General features: G+C 41.3%; 1 protein-coding gene across 3 annotated transcripts in view; it reads left to right on the top strand.

Moving 5' to 3' along the window:
• exoc4 (exocyst complex component 4) overlaps positions 1 to 13,803 on the top strand; it is a 516,360-nt gene that overhangs the window by 167,131 nt on the left and 335,426 nt on the right. The window lies entirely within an intron of this gene.

Here is a 13,803-nt window from a genome sequence, read left to right as displayed (position 1 = left end):
CTCACCATACCTCAGGTGAGAGGCAAGGTTGAGAAAGTGGATAACCTCAGCCAGTACAGAAACTAAACCCATGCTGTTGGCGTTGCTCTGCTGTCCAGCCAACTGAGCTAACCAACTCCCCTACACTGAAACCACTTCTTGGACCACACTCCATGTTGCATCTTATAAAAGTATTAGAAATGTGAAACCCCCATCAGTTATGAATCCACTCGGAGGCAGGACATGAACAGCAGACATTACCAACAGTGTTGGCAGACTCGGAAACTGCGTGTCAGTCAATTGTGTCCTCTAAACCAGCCAACACTGTAATAAATAACCTGTTGCTATCAGTAATTTTAATTTCCAAATATTATGACCATACCTATTTTTTTACATTATGTACATTTTCCACAAGAAACAATGGGAGAGGTTGGCACCACAATTAACGCAAGTCAAAATGTTAGCTCAGTCTTTAATTGTAGATTTTAAGAGGAATATGGCAATTGAGAGGTTTGGTCCTCATTGTACCTTTGAGGAAATGGAGACTCCGGCTACAGCTGCTTAGCCTACTAAAAAACATATTGGAAATTGGTGGATATTTTTCATGATAACAGTTGTCTTTCTAACATGCATAGATTTCGACCGCTTTAAAATATTACTCATGTATGAGATGATGCCCTATATTTTCCCTAGAAATTTGGTCGAAAAAACTTGATTTCTACAAGAGTATTCATGATATTTACCAGAGTTTATTTGGATGTCAGATGTGGAAGGAAGAGATTCCACCACTTATAAAGAAAATCTTAAATTTGAATAGCATTTTCTCATGTCCTCCAGAGAAGGTGCCAAAGCATTTTTCAACCTATGGATAACTTCTGAAGTGTAGTCACTGTTGTTATGTAGACAAATGTAGCCACAGACAATTGCAATTGAGACTGCACACTCAACGCACAAAATAATGATCAGACGATCGGTTTTAGTGGGAAAAAGATAGGTCGTGGGAGCAGGGGTCTTGATTTAATACATCATACAAAAGGCAGCACCTCCAGCAATGTGGCAGTCCCTCCACAAAGCACTGGAAATATCATCCTGGACGAGGTGCCCAAGTCATTACTATGGCTTGAGCCCACAGCCTTTGACTTGAGGTGAGTGTGATACAAGCAGTCAATCTGATGCTTGAATCATCATGCTTAGACTACTGTAATATTAACTGCAATGTTTTTGGATGCTGACATGAATATGTAGGACTTTGTGTAGGAACTGTCAGAAAGGAAATGGGTAAGATCAATTATTGCCTTAAAATTTATACAACTGGGACTCATTTGCAAGTAAGTTATTCCTCTTCAGTCACCCTATACTAATGTTTCTGTTATTATATTCCATCAGATTACAAGCAGGAACGATTATCCTGTTTAAAAGCTTCACAAGTTGCCATGTAACTAAGGAGCTTTTAGGAATAATTGAAATTCAATACACCATCCAGAATTAATGCCACTTTATGGTGCATATTTACAAAAAGAGAATGTATGTGGTGTTACTTGAATTTCTGTACAAATTTCTGTTAAATATTGCATTAGTTCCTAATTTTCCTCTTCCTTTCCTGTACTCTCCATGTCTGTGCCGATCTGTCTCTCTCTCTTCCCCCTTCTCTCTCTCACACACACAATCTCTTTTCCCCCCCCACCATAACCCTCGTCTTTCTTGAGATCATCTTCCAAAGATCTGTCAAACCCAACCTTGAATATATTCAATGACCCAGCCTTCACTGTTCTCTCGGGTATATAATTCCAAACACTAACAATCCTTTGAGAGAAGAAATTTCTTCTCACCTTCATCTTGGGAGATTCCTTATTTTGAAATGGTTCTAGAACATAGAACATAGAACAGTACAGAACAGAACAGGCCTTTCGGCCCACGATGTTGTGCCGAGCTTTATCTGAAACCAAGATCAAGCTATCCCACTCCCTATCATCCTGGTGTGCTCCATGTGCCTATCCAATAACCGCTTAAATGTTCCTAAAGTGTCTGACTCCACTATCACTGCAGGCAGTCCATTCCACACCCCAACCACTCTCTGCATAAAGAACCTACCTCTGATATCCTTCCTATATCTCCCACCACGAACCCTATAGTTATGCCCCCTTGTAATAGCTCCATCCACCCGAGGAAATAGTCTTTGAACGTTCACTCTATCTATCCCCTTCATCATTTTATAAACCTCTATTAAGTCTCCCCTCAGCCTCCTCCGCTCCAGAGAGAACAGCCCCAGCTCCCTCAACCTTTCCTCATAAGACCTACCCTCCAAACCAGGCAGCATCCTGGTAAATCTCCTCTGCACTCTTTCCAGCGCTTCCACATCCTTCTTATAGTGAGGTGACCACAACTGCACACACTATTCCAAATGTGGTCTCACCAAGGTCCTGTACAGTTGCAGCATAACCCCACGGCTCTTAAACTCCAACCCCCTGTTAATAAAAGCTAACACACTATAGGCCTTCTTCAAGCTCTATCCACTTGAGTGGCAACCTTTAGAGATCTGTTGATATGGACCCCAAGATCTCTCTGTTCCTCCACAGTCTTCAGAACCCTACCTGTGACCCTGTAATCCACATTTAAATTAGTCCTACCAAAATGAATCACATTTATCAGGGTTAAACTCCATTTGCCATTTTTCAGCCCAGCTTTGCATCCTATCTATGTCTCTTTGCAGCCTACAACAGCCCTCCACCTCATCCACTACTCCACCAATCTTGGTGTCATCAGCAAATTTACTGATCCACCCTTCAGCCCCCTCCTCTAGAACATAGAACATAGAACATTACAGCGCAGAACAGGCCCTTCGGCCCACGATGTTGCACCGACCAGTTAAAAAAAAACTGTGACCCTCCAACCTAAACCAATTTCTTTTCGTCCATGAACCTATCTACGGATCTCTTAAACGCCCCCAAACTAGGCGCATTTACTACTGATGCTGGCAGGGCATTCCAATCCCTCACCACCCTCTGGGTAAAGAACCTACCCCTGACATCGGTTCTATAACTACCCCCCCTCAATTTAAAGCCATGCCCCCTCGTGCTGGATTTCTCCATCAGAGGAAAAAGGCTATCACTATCCACCCTATCTAAACCTCTAATCATCTTATATGTTTCAATAAGATCCCCTCTTAGCCGCCGCCTTTCCAGCGAAAACAATCCCAAATCCCTCAGCCTCTCCTCATAGGATCTCCCCTCCATACCAGGCAACATCCTGGTAAACCTCCTCTGCACCCTCTCCAAAGCCTCCACATCCTTCCTGTAATGTGGGGACCAGAACTGCACACAGTACTCCAAGTGCGGCCGCACCAGAGTTGTGTACAGTTGCAACATAACGCTACGACTCCTAAATTCAATCCCCCTACCAATAAACGCCAAGACACCATATGCCTTCTTAACAACCTTATCTACTTGATTCCCAACTTTCAGGGATCTATGCACACATACACCTAGATCCCTCTGCTCCTCCACACTATTCAAAGTCCTCCCGTTAGCCCTATACTCAACACATCTGTTATTCCTACCAAAGTGAATTACCTCACACTTCTCCGCATTAAACTCCATCCGCCACCTCTCGGCCCAACTTTGCAACCTGTCTAAGTCTTCCTGCAAACTACGACACCCTTCCTCACTGTCTACCACACCACCGACTTTGGTGTCATCAGCAAATTTGCTAATCCACCCAACTATACCCTCATCCAGATCATTAATAAATATTACAAACAGCAGTGGCCCCAAAACAGATCCCTGAGGTACACCACTTGTAACCGCACTCCATGATGAATATTTACTATCAACCACCACCCTCTGTTTCCTATCCGCTAGCCAATTCCTGATCCAATTTCCTAGATCACCCCCAATCCCATACATCTGCATTTTCTGCAGAAGCCTACCATGGTGAACCTTATCAAACGCCTTACTAAAATCCATATATACCACGTCCACTGCCTTGCCCCCATCCACCTCCTTGGTCACTTTCTCAAAAAACTCAATAAGGTTAGTAAGGCACGACCTACCTGCCACAAAACCATGCTGACTATCACCTATCAATTCATTACTCTCCAAATAACTATAAATCCTATCCCTTATAATTTTTTCCAACATCTTGCCGACAACAGAAGTGAGACTCACCGGTCTATAATTCCCGGGGAAGTCTCTGTTCCCCTTCTTAAACAATGGGACAACATTCGCTAACCTCCAATCTTCTGGTACTATACCAGAGGCCAACGACGACCTGAAGATCAGAGCCAGAGGCTCTGCAATCACTTCTCTTGCCTCCCAGAGAATCCTTGGATAAATCCCATCCGGACCAGGGGATTTATCTATTTTCAGACCCTCCAGAATATCCTGCACATCCTCCTTATCAACTGTAATACTGTCTATTCTACTCCCTTGCAACCCAGTGTCCTCCTCAGCTATATTCATGTCCCCTTGCGTGAACACCGAAGAGAAATATTGGTTCAATGCTTCACCAATCTCCTCCGGTTCCACACATAACTTCCCTCTGCCATCTATAACTGGCCCTAAACTTGCCCTAACCAACCTTCTGTTTTTGACATACCTATAGAACGCCTTAGGATTCTCTTTAACCCTATCCGCCAAAGTCTTCTCATGTCCCCTTTTAGCCCTTCTAAGCTCGCTCTTCAACTCCCTCTTAGCCAATCTAAAGCTTTCTAGTGCACTACCCGAGTGCTCACGTCTCATCCGAACATAAGCCTCCTTTTTCTTTTTAACCAACAAAGAAACTTTTTTGGTGCACCACGGTTCCCTAGCCCTACCAATTCCTCCTTGCCTGACAGGGACATACCTATCACAGACTCGCAGTAGCTGCTCCTTGAAAAAACTCCACATGTCGGACGTTCCCAGTCCCTGTAATCTCCTAGTCCAACCTATGTTTCCTAATTCTCTCCTAATAGCCTCATAATTACCCTTCCCCCAGCTAAAACCACTGGCCCGAGGTTCATGCCTATCCCTTTCCATCACTAAGGTGAACGTAACCGAATTGTGGTCACTATCACCAAAATGCACACCAACTTCCAAGTCATTAATAAAAATCACATAGAGCAGAGGACCAAGCACCGATCCCTGTGGCACTCCGCTAGCAACCTGCCTCCAGTCCGAAAATGTTCCATCCACCACCACCCTCTGTCTTCGATCAGATAGCCAGTTACCTATCCAATCGGCCAACTTTCCCTCTATCCCACACCTCCTCACTTTCATCATAAGTCGACCATGGGGGATCTTATCAAACGCCTTACTAAAATCCATGTATATGACATCAACTGCCCTACCTTCATCAACACACTTAGTTACCTCCTCAAAAAATTCTATCAAATTTGTGAGGCACGACTTGCCCTTCACGAATCCGTGCTGACTATCCTGGAAATGATCCGCATCTTTCTAAATGGTCATAAATCCCATCCCTAAGGACCTTTTCCATCAATTTACCAACCACCGAAGTAAGACTAACTGGTCTATAATTACTAGGGTCATTTCTATTCCCTTTCTTAAACAGAGGAACAACATTCGCCACTCTCCAGTCCTCTGGCACCATCCCCGTGGACAGTGAGGACCCAAAGATCAAAGCCAAAGGCTCTGCAATCTCATCCCTTGCCTCCCAAAGAATCCTAGGATATATTTCATCAGGCCCAGGGGACTTATCAACCTTCAGTTTATTCAAAACTGCCAATACATCCTCCCTCCGAACATCTATTTCCTCCAGCCTATTAGCCTGTAACACCTAGTTCTAGATTCTCCCAGGAGAGAGACATCCTCTCTCCATCTACCCTGCCAAGCCAGCTCAGAATATTGTATCTTTCAAGAAAATCACGCCTAATTCTTCTGAACTCCAATGAGTAAAGTCACAACCTGGTCATCATTACCTCATTCGACAAACCCCTCGTTCCATGAATGAACCAAGTGACCTTTATTTGAATTGCCTCCAATGCTTCACCTCCTTTACCACCCCTCCGCACCCCACTCCTGCAATTCTGTAATACAATAGACTGGAAGTACACATGACTGAAAAAGCAGTAGACTTCTGCAACAATTTGCTGATGGAGGTTGAAGATGAAATTAGGTCACCTTTTTTTCATAAAACAGCCCCTTAATTTCATGAATCAGCCCAGTGCATCGTCTCTGAAATGCGAAATGCATCCACTGCATCCTCACCTTCCCCCACTGTGGTCCCCTCCCTTACATCTCCCCTGCCCCCTCCCCGGCCAATGATACTTCCTTCCTCATCCCACATCTTGTCCTCTCCCCTCCCCACCGCTCTCCCCTCCCACTCCCTGCTGCTCTCTTCTCTCCTCCTCTCTCTCTCTCTCTCCCTCTCTCTTCCCCCCCCAGGATGTGGATTATTGATGAAGGCATCTGCAAAAAGCCTTGTGTGGGAGAAAATTTCAAAGTGTGTCCGATGCGAGTGGTGATTAGAAACCCTCGTGTGGAAGTTGGAGTTTCAGTGAGACCAGTTGGCTCACAGTGTAACAACATCTGGAGGGATTTGATGAGAAATCTACAGAAGTTGAATTGGATGGCGTCTTTGATTTCAGATAGTGGTGTGTCTGACCACATTTTGCCTGTTGGTTTACATGGACTGTGTATTGATTGAAAACATGATACAAGATATTTTGTAACTTGTGTAAATTTTATAGATCTGCATATATCTGTGAAGTTGTCATGGGAATGAAGGAGTAGTGTATTATGGTAAATCTTTTGTTGAATATATGTTATTTGTTTGTTTAAAGTTAATTGGCAGTTCATCCTCAAAAATACAAGTTATGATCTATTGAGCCAGGTTCTACTCTGCGATCTGACTGTCCAGTAGTAACATCAGCTGGGATCATAACAATATACGCAGTCAAATTGCTCAAAACCTTTTCACGTTTATCTTCAGACACTTTTTTTTTGTGGAAAAACCCACACCTTCGTTCAGTTTGGTGGTTGTGACCAAAACTGTGATTTCAGCTGAGCAGATGAACGGAAGCTATTCAGGCTTCACTCCTACAGTTCATGACATCAGCAGAGTCTCAATTGCATTCCTGCTTTGTAATTCACTGAGGTATCCATTATCCTCAGTGTAATTTTATTTGCCAGCAAATAATGATTGTGACTGGCTTGGGTAATGGCACTGCCTTTTTCTCTGACTGAGGTCACTTGAAATTCCTCAGAGTTTCATTACATAGCTGGGCTGATTTAAAGAGATTGCTGTTTGAATTTGATATTGTGCTGGGTTTTATTTTTCAGAAGTCAGTTCGGTTTTCTCCACAAAGGGAATAGGATCTTTTAATTTGTTTTCTAATTTTGTGAATAGCTATCATTTGAAAAATAACTGAATGATATGCGGGCTGTTTGTGCCTGCCAGGCAAGTATGTCAGTGAAAATGATTACCAGAAAGTCCATATGAGAATGGTCCAATCTGCTGCCCCAGATTCTGTCTGTTTGGTGTTATGATTTCTGAGTAATCTTCAGCCCCCAAGAAGAAAAGCTATCATTTCACACATCAATGTCATATTTATCTTTAATTGGCATCCCTTGATTAGCTAAGTGGTTCAAAATCGCTGTTCTTTCCACAGCCAAAATCATTGCTCATCAAGTTAACCTTGATTGGACAGGACAGCTTAATGTAATGGTGAATAAGCTATTTTTACTTCCTCTTTTAACTCCTTTAGTGCCACGTTTATTGCCATTCTCCACCAGAAATTAATTCTCACAACTACTGTACATTAGAAGATGAGCTGCTGCTCCTCCAGGGAAGCGCAACCTAAACTGGAAGAACATCTCATCTTCCGATGAGGCATTTTACAGCTTTCAGAAGTCAACACTGAGTTTGACAACTTCAGACTTGACCTTTCTCCTCCATCTTAAATCCTCATTTATATATATCCCAGGCATTTATTGTCTCAATGCAAAAGCACCCCCCCAACTTTCAACACCACACCATTTGTCTCTTGTTCTTAAGTTTGCTACATCTTGTTGACATCTCTCCAAGCTGCAGTATAATATCCAGAACAATTTCCCTCTCTTTAATTCTGATGAAGTCAAACAGATTTGAAACTCTGTTTTTCCTCCCCGCAGATGCTGCCAGACCTGCTGAGTTTTTCTGATATTTCAACATCTTTTCCTTGTGTTTCGCCGTGTATTTTTTATTCATTCGTGGGACATGGGTGTTGCTGGCTGGCCAGCATTTATTGTCCATTCCTAGTTGCCCTAGGACAATTGAGAGTCAGCCACATTGCTGTGGCTCTGGAGTCACATGTTGGCCAGACCAGGTAAGGACGGCAAATTTCCTTACCCAAACGACATTAGTGAACCAGATGGATTTTTACGACAATCGACAATGGTTTTGTGGTCATTTGATTTTTAATTCCAGATTTTTTTATTGTATTCAAATTCCACCATCTGCCATGGAGGGATTCTAACCTGGCTCCCAGGAACATTAGCTGAGTTAGTCCAGTGATAATACCACTAAGCCATCGCCTCCCTCACCTTTTCCACACACTCTACATTCATGTAAACTGAGATTTTTAAAGTTCAAAAAGTTGACTTAAATTTGCTGTGAGGTCATGCAAGTCATGGTGGAAGGAGTCAGAGTCATTTACAGCACAAAAGGAAACCACACGGCCCATGTCGCTCCACACAGAACAGTCCAGTCAGTCCCACTCCCCTGTTCAGTTAATTTATTTCAAGGCCTCAAATTTCAGTGCAGACTAGATGTATTGGTGGCCTACATTCAAACAATTCTGATTGTTTTGGAAATGCTGTACAGAACGTTCTTTTTGGATGATGTTTAAAGAAAGAACCTTGTGTTTTCAAAACTGAAAAGTCCTTCAAAGAATTGGGGAAATAGATATGTGCAGAAAAATGAGGCATTGATATTGAGAGCATCAACATATACAGGGTGTTGTTCAACAAGGGCACCTCTGTTGAGTTCTTTGTGTGTAATTGGACAATTTATGATGGAATTACTCTGATGGGACAGATACCATGTAAGTTCTTTGACTGTACTTGACACTGGAGGAACTGCAGTTTAATGCAGCCACAACTGATGAAAGCTGACTGATTTCATCAAAATGTTTTACGAATGAGTTATTATTTGACATCAACAGTAAAGATGCCAACCCCTGATTGACATCATGGCAACCAGATAAAATGTCAGGATACTCGAGCATTTAATTCAGCGAGGGGAAAATTACAACAGGCCACAGGGACCAAACTTTGTGGAATTGCTGTAATTTACTATCCTTCATTGACTGATTGTTTGGCTGCATCTTTGGTTTATGTTAGCTGAAAAGGTCCAAGCATGAAAATGATTAAATTATGCTTTGTGTGCAATTGGGCTTCAGAACACTGGGAATTGTAGTGGCTTAAAAAGTGCAAGACACTGCATAACCCTTCAAACACAACCGTTTCAAAATACCTTTGGATTTTGAACTTTAGTAAAGCAACTGTTGAATATGTTTGCATTAATATAAATGTGTGGATATCAATTCAGAATACCAAACATAGTCAATTTTAAACAGGAAATGTTGGCTGTATTACAGGTGAATTTTGCATGTCCAGACTTAATCAGGGACTTGGAAATTGGAGTTTTTAGGTGATAGTCAAACTCGCTCTCATTAGGTAAGGCCAATTTGGCAAATCTGTGAGCAAATTGCCCAAGAGAATACTGGTACCTGGAGATTTATGAGCTTGCCTGAAATTCACCTCTCTGCTATTTAAGATGCAAACAGATGTCCTGAAATAACAGAAGGAGACATTTCAGATTAACACAAGAACCTGCAAAACAATTTCAGAACTCAAGAATTTTTCTTCTGGGTTATCAAATAATGTTAGCCTTTGAAAAGGCTATCGTGCAGAAGCCCTTGGAGTGAAGAAACTCTACATATTCTGCATATGTCCAAATGAGAATGAAATGACACAAGTATGCTACTTCCAGGACCTCTATAGTGGAGTTGAAAAACCCACTTCAGGTCTGTTTTTCGCTGGCTAATCATTGAGAATCCCTTTGGGCTGATGTGTCTAACCAGTGAACCCAAATGCAGGCAATCTGGTCCTGGAAGATCAGGCAATTTGTTCCTTATTTCTTCTCCTATTTCAGTGTTATTGATTCCACTGCTTAAGGGGAAAATCCAGATCTGTGCAATTAATATGTAATTTGTGTTGTGCTGTTTTCCATCGCATGTGAAATTATTTTGCATTATTACGACTGCATGTAGAAATCCATCCTCTTCCACTATTGTCTGGCTGTATCTGGAAAGAATAAGATTGTGTAATGTGGTGATAGTGCAGATGGAATGAGCAGTTTTGCCTGAAATCCCATAAAAGAATGCCGCTATGATTTTTCCAATTCAGTATCTTGCCTTGCACATGCTAAGTTGGATCTAAACTTGAAAGAATAATGACTATTACACCTAAAAGAGAGTAATCTTTCTGTTTTAATGTTACCCGAGGGAGGTGCAAGAATTGATAACACTCTGACTGTAATATTTGTCAATGTGCTCAACATCCTTCCTCGATAAACAATGTAATTGATATTGACCAGTAGAACTTGCAATTACTCATGTAGTCCCACAAACATGTATATGGAATTGTCATCTATTACAATACATTTGGCAGATAAGACACAATTAATCTTTACTGCTAAATAAAGGTTATAAATAAAAATACTCCCCCCAACTGTATCCAAAAATAATACCAGAGTGAGTATCTTTTAACCAGCCTCCAGCAGTCTGGGAGTCTTCGTGCAGTCGTTCAAATTTGATTCACTTCAGGATCAGTGATAAACACAAATTAGTCAAGCGTGAGAAAGTGAATTTCTGTCCTGCTGAAGTGAACAATATTCTAATGACTTGCTGACATTATTAAATGAAACATACACTAGTATGTAGATGCATTTACTGAAAATGCAGTCCTTGTTCTCTCCAATACATTAACACCACAATTACACTGCTTCTTTTGGTCAGAGGCTCTGCAAATGTATGGTTGCTGTCGGACTACATTGTCCACTTTTGCCTTTTTTTCCCAAATTATTCAAATTAAAGATTGAAATTCTACAGAATTGCTGAATATATGATCCACGTATGACCTGCGCTACTCGACTGTATACACACAATATTGAAAACCACCCTTTGAAGAGAGAAGTAATTGAAATTATTGTCTACTTTTTGAATATAATGCAAGAATGAATTGTTTTAGGTGGGGTTCCTTGAAAAATTTGAGCTACATGAGATGAGAAAAATATTGAAACAATTTCCTGTCAAAATAACAGGCTATTGGTGAATACCATTATTTATGCATGAATGATACGACTAATTTAGGTAAGAAACCGTTATCTGTAAATATCTGAAAGTTGCTGTCCAAATTGTGTTGCCCCCCAATTGGCTTTGTTAAGGAGAAATCTCACTCAATTGCCTCAGTGTCTCATTCGGCCGCCTTACCATTGAAAAGCTTTGAAAGACATGAATTTGCTGTCTTAGCATGGGATATTGGAGCTAAACTCATAATAGGAAGCTCAGTCTTGTTGATTTCATTGTTAGTACCCTGACGTAGAGAGGATGTTTCCACTAGTAAGAAAGACTAGAACCAGAGGACACAACCTCAGGCTGAAGGGGCGATCCTTTAAAACAGAGATGGTGAGGAATTTCTTCAGCCAGAGAGTGGTGAATCTGTGGAACTCTTTGCCACAGAAGGCTGTGGAGGCCAGGTCATTGAGTGTCTTTAAGACAGATAGATAGGTTCTTGATTAATAAGGGGATCAGGGGTTATGGAGAAAAGGCAGAAGAATGGGGATGAGAAAAATATCAGCTATGATTGAATGGCAGAGCAGACTTGATGGGCTGAGTGGCCTAATTCTGTTTCTATGTCTTCTGGTCTTAATGATTTAAAATCACTGCCAGTCACCTCTCTGACTATGAAAATTAATTATTCCAAATACAGATTTAAATTATTAGTCATTCTAAAAATATCTTTTAAATTTTACTTTTCTTTCTTTTCCTTTGTTTTTTCTCTCAATCCAATCTTTCTTTCCTTCCCTTTACCTCTGTTTCTGTGCCTGATTTGCCATTGAATTCATGTGACCTTTAAATCACTATGGCCTTCCACTGTTTATTTTCCAATCTTTAAATCTCATCGATTAAGCCCCCATGGCTGCCCTGTACTCTTGGGTTCGAGGTGTTCTGTTTTTCTTGCAATGAGTTCACATGTTCAGCTATATTGTAGGCAAAATTATTCAGAGTTTAAGCTTGCAGGACTCGCTATAACTCCGAGAAGATGCCACCTGATGTTCCTGCTGCAGCAAAATCCGACCCATTGGATTCATCATTCTCTGCCCAGTGATTTTGTCCACACAAATCAGGTTATTGATTTAGACGACAGGAATTGGAAAGCATTCTCATCAAGTGGTTTCCCCAATATTGCAATTTGTCAGTATTTTGTATCAAATGTGCTGTGCTGTCTAATAGAATTGAACTTCAGCATATTTCTATATGAAGTATTGAACCAGTGAACCTCTGCCCTGTGATTATTGGAAGATGGTTACAGGAGTGACCATTTATTTTTGCAGTTAATACTGGTGCATGTACATTGTTCATCCTTTGTCACCCATGCACAAAAGCAGGAAAACAGTTAACAGATATATCGAATACATACTCTGCATACTAGCTCACTTCTTTAAACTGTTTTGACAGACATATTGTGTGCAAAGTTAAATCTTCTGCAACTTGACAAATTTGTTCAACAGCAGTATAACCATGAAATTGAAGTCTGCAACCTTGCATTATATTCTGCTACTGTCTGCCCCCATCCTGCACAAACCACCACCTTGACTTCCCTGCAAACAAATGCTTGACCTCAGATTGCTACCTTCTCATCATGGCACAGCTGAGACTTCCAATTTTTTGTGCAGATTTGCAGAGGCACCAAGTACGTTAGAAGTCAGCTGTGGCACCTGAACCATACAATAGCATCAACTTGCATTTATATGTTGCATTGAAACAAAACATCCCGAAACACTGCGTAAGAGTAATCAGACCACAAAATGACAGTGAAGGAAGCCGATAATACGACATGCGACTGAAGCTTTGTCACAAAGGTAGGTTTAAGGAATTGGTTAAAGGGAGCAGGTCTGACAGCATCTGTGGAGAGAGAATAGAGCCAACATTTTGAGTCTGGATGACCCTTCGTCAGAGCTAGAAACAGAGCACCCATTTCAAAAGGAGCACCCAGTGCTCCTTTTGAAATAATGCCACATCTTTTAATTGATGCCGATTATTAAATGCACAGGAAAATGTTCCCATTGTTACTGAGTTTAGATGGGTCCTAGAAAGAGATATAAAGCGTCTATATATAACAGTAACCATCACTCATCAAACCTCTTCTGTCCTGATGATAGTGCAAAACAACGTTTTTAAATTTCGGGTTTACTTTTTTCTTTCTTTGAATGAAACAGTTTCTAAGCAGATTGAGAGCGATTGCTGAGTCTGGCAATGTAACAGTACCGAATTAACCACAACACCAACACTACAACATCCTGGGAATAGAAACTGCATCTTTACTTTAGCTAAGCTTGCTGGCTTTGCATTATGGGATTCTGTATTTTCTCTAGCTGATATGTTATTTTACAGCACAGAAACGGGTCATTCAGTCCAGCATGTCCAGACCACTTTTATGCTGTTTATGAACCTATTCCTAGGCTTCTGCATTAAACCACATCCAGTATATTTTTCTGTTCTTTTCTCCCTCATGTTTATCCAGTTTATGTTTAAATGCATCAATGCTATTTGCCTCAACTGCT

This window comes from Mustelus asterias, chromosome 19 (assembly GCF_964213995.1).
Source record: "Mustelus asterias chromosome 19, sMusAst1.hap1.1, whole genome shotgun sequence".
Lineage (NCBI taxonomy): Eukaryota > Metazoa > Chordata > Chondrichthyes > Carcharhiniformes > Triakidae > Mustelus > Mustelus asterias.
Note: the sequence above shows the minus strand (reverse complement) of the source record. Positions and strands in the feature narration are given on the sequence as shown.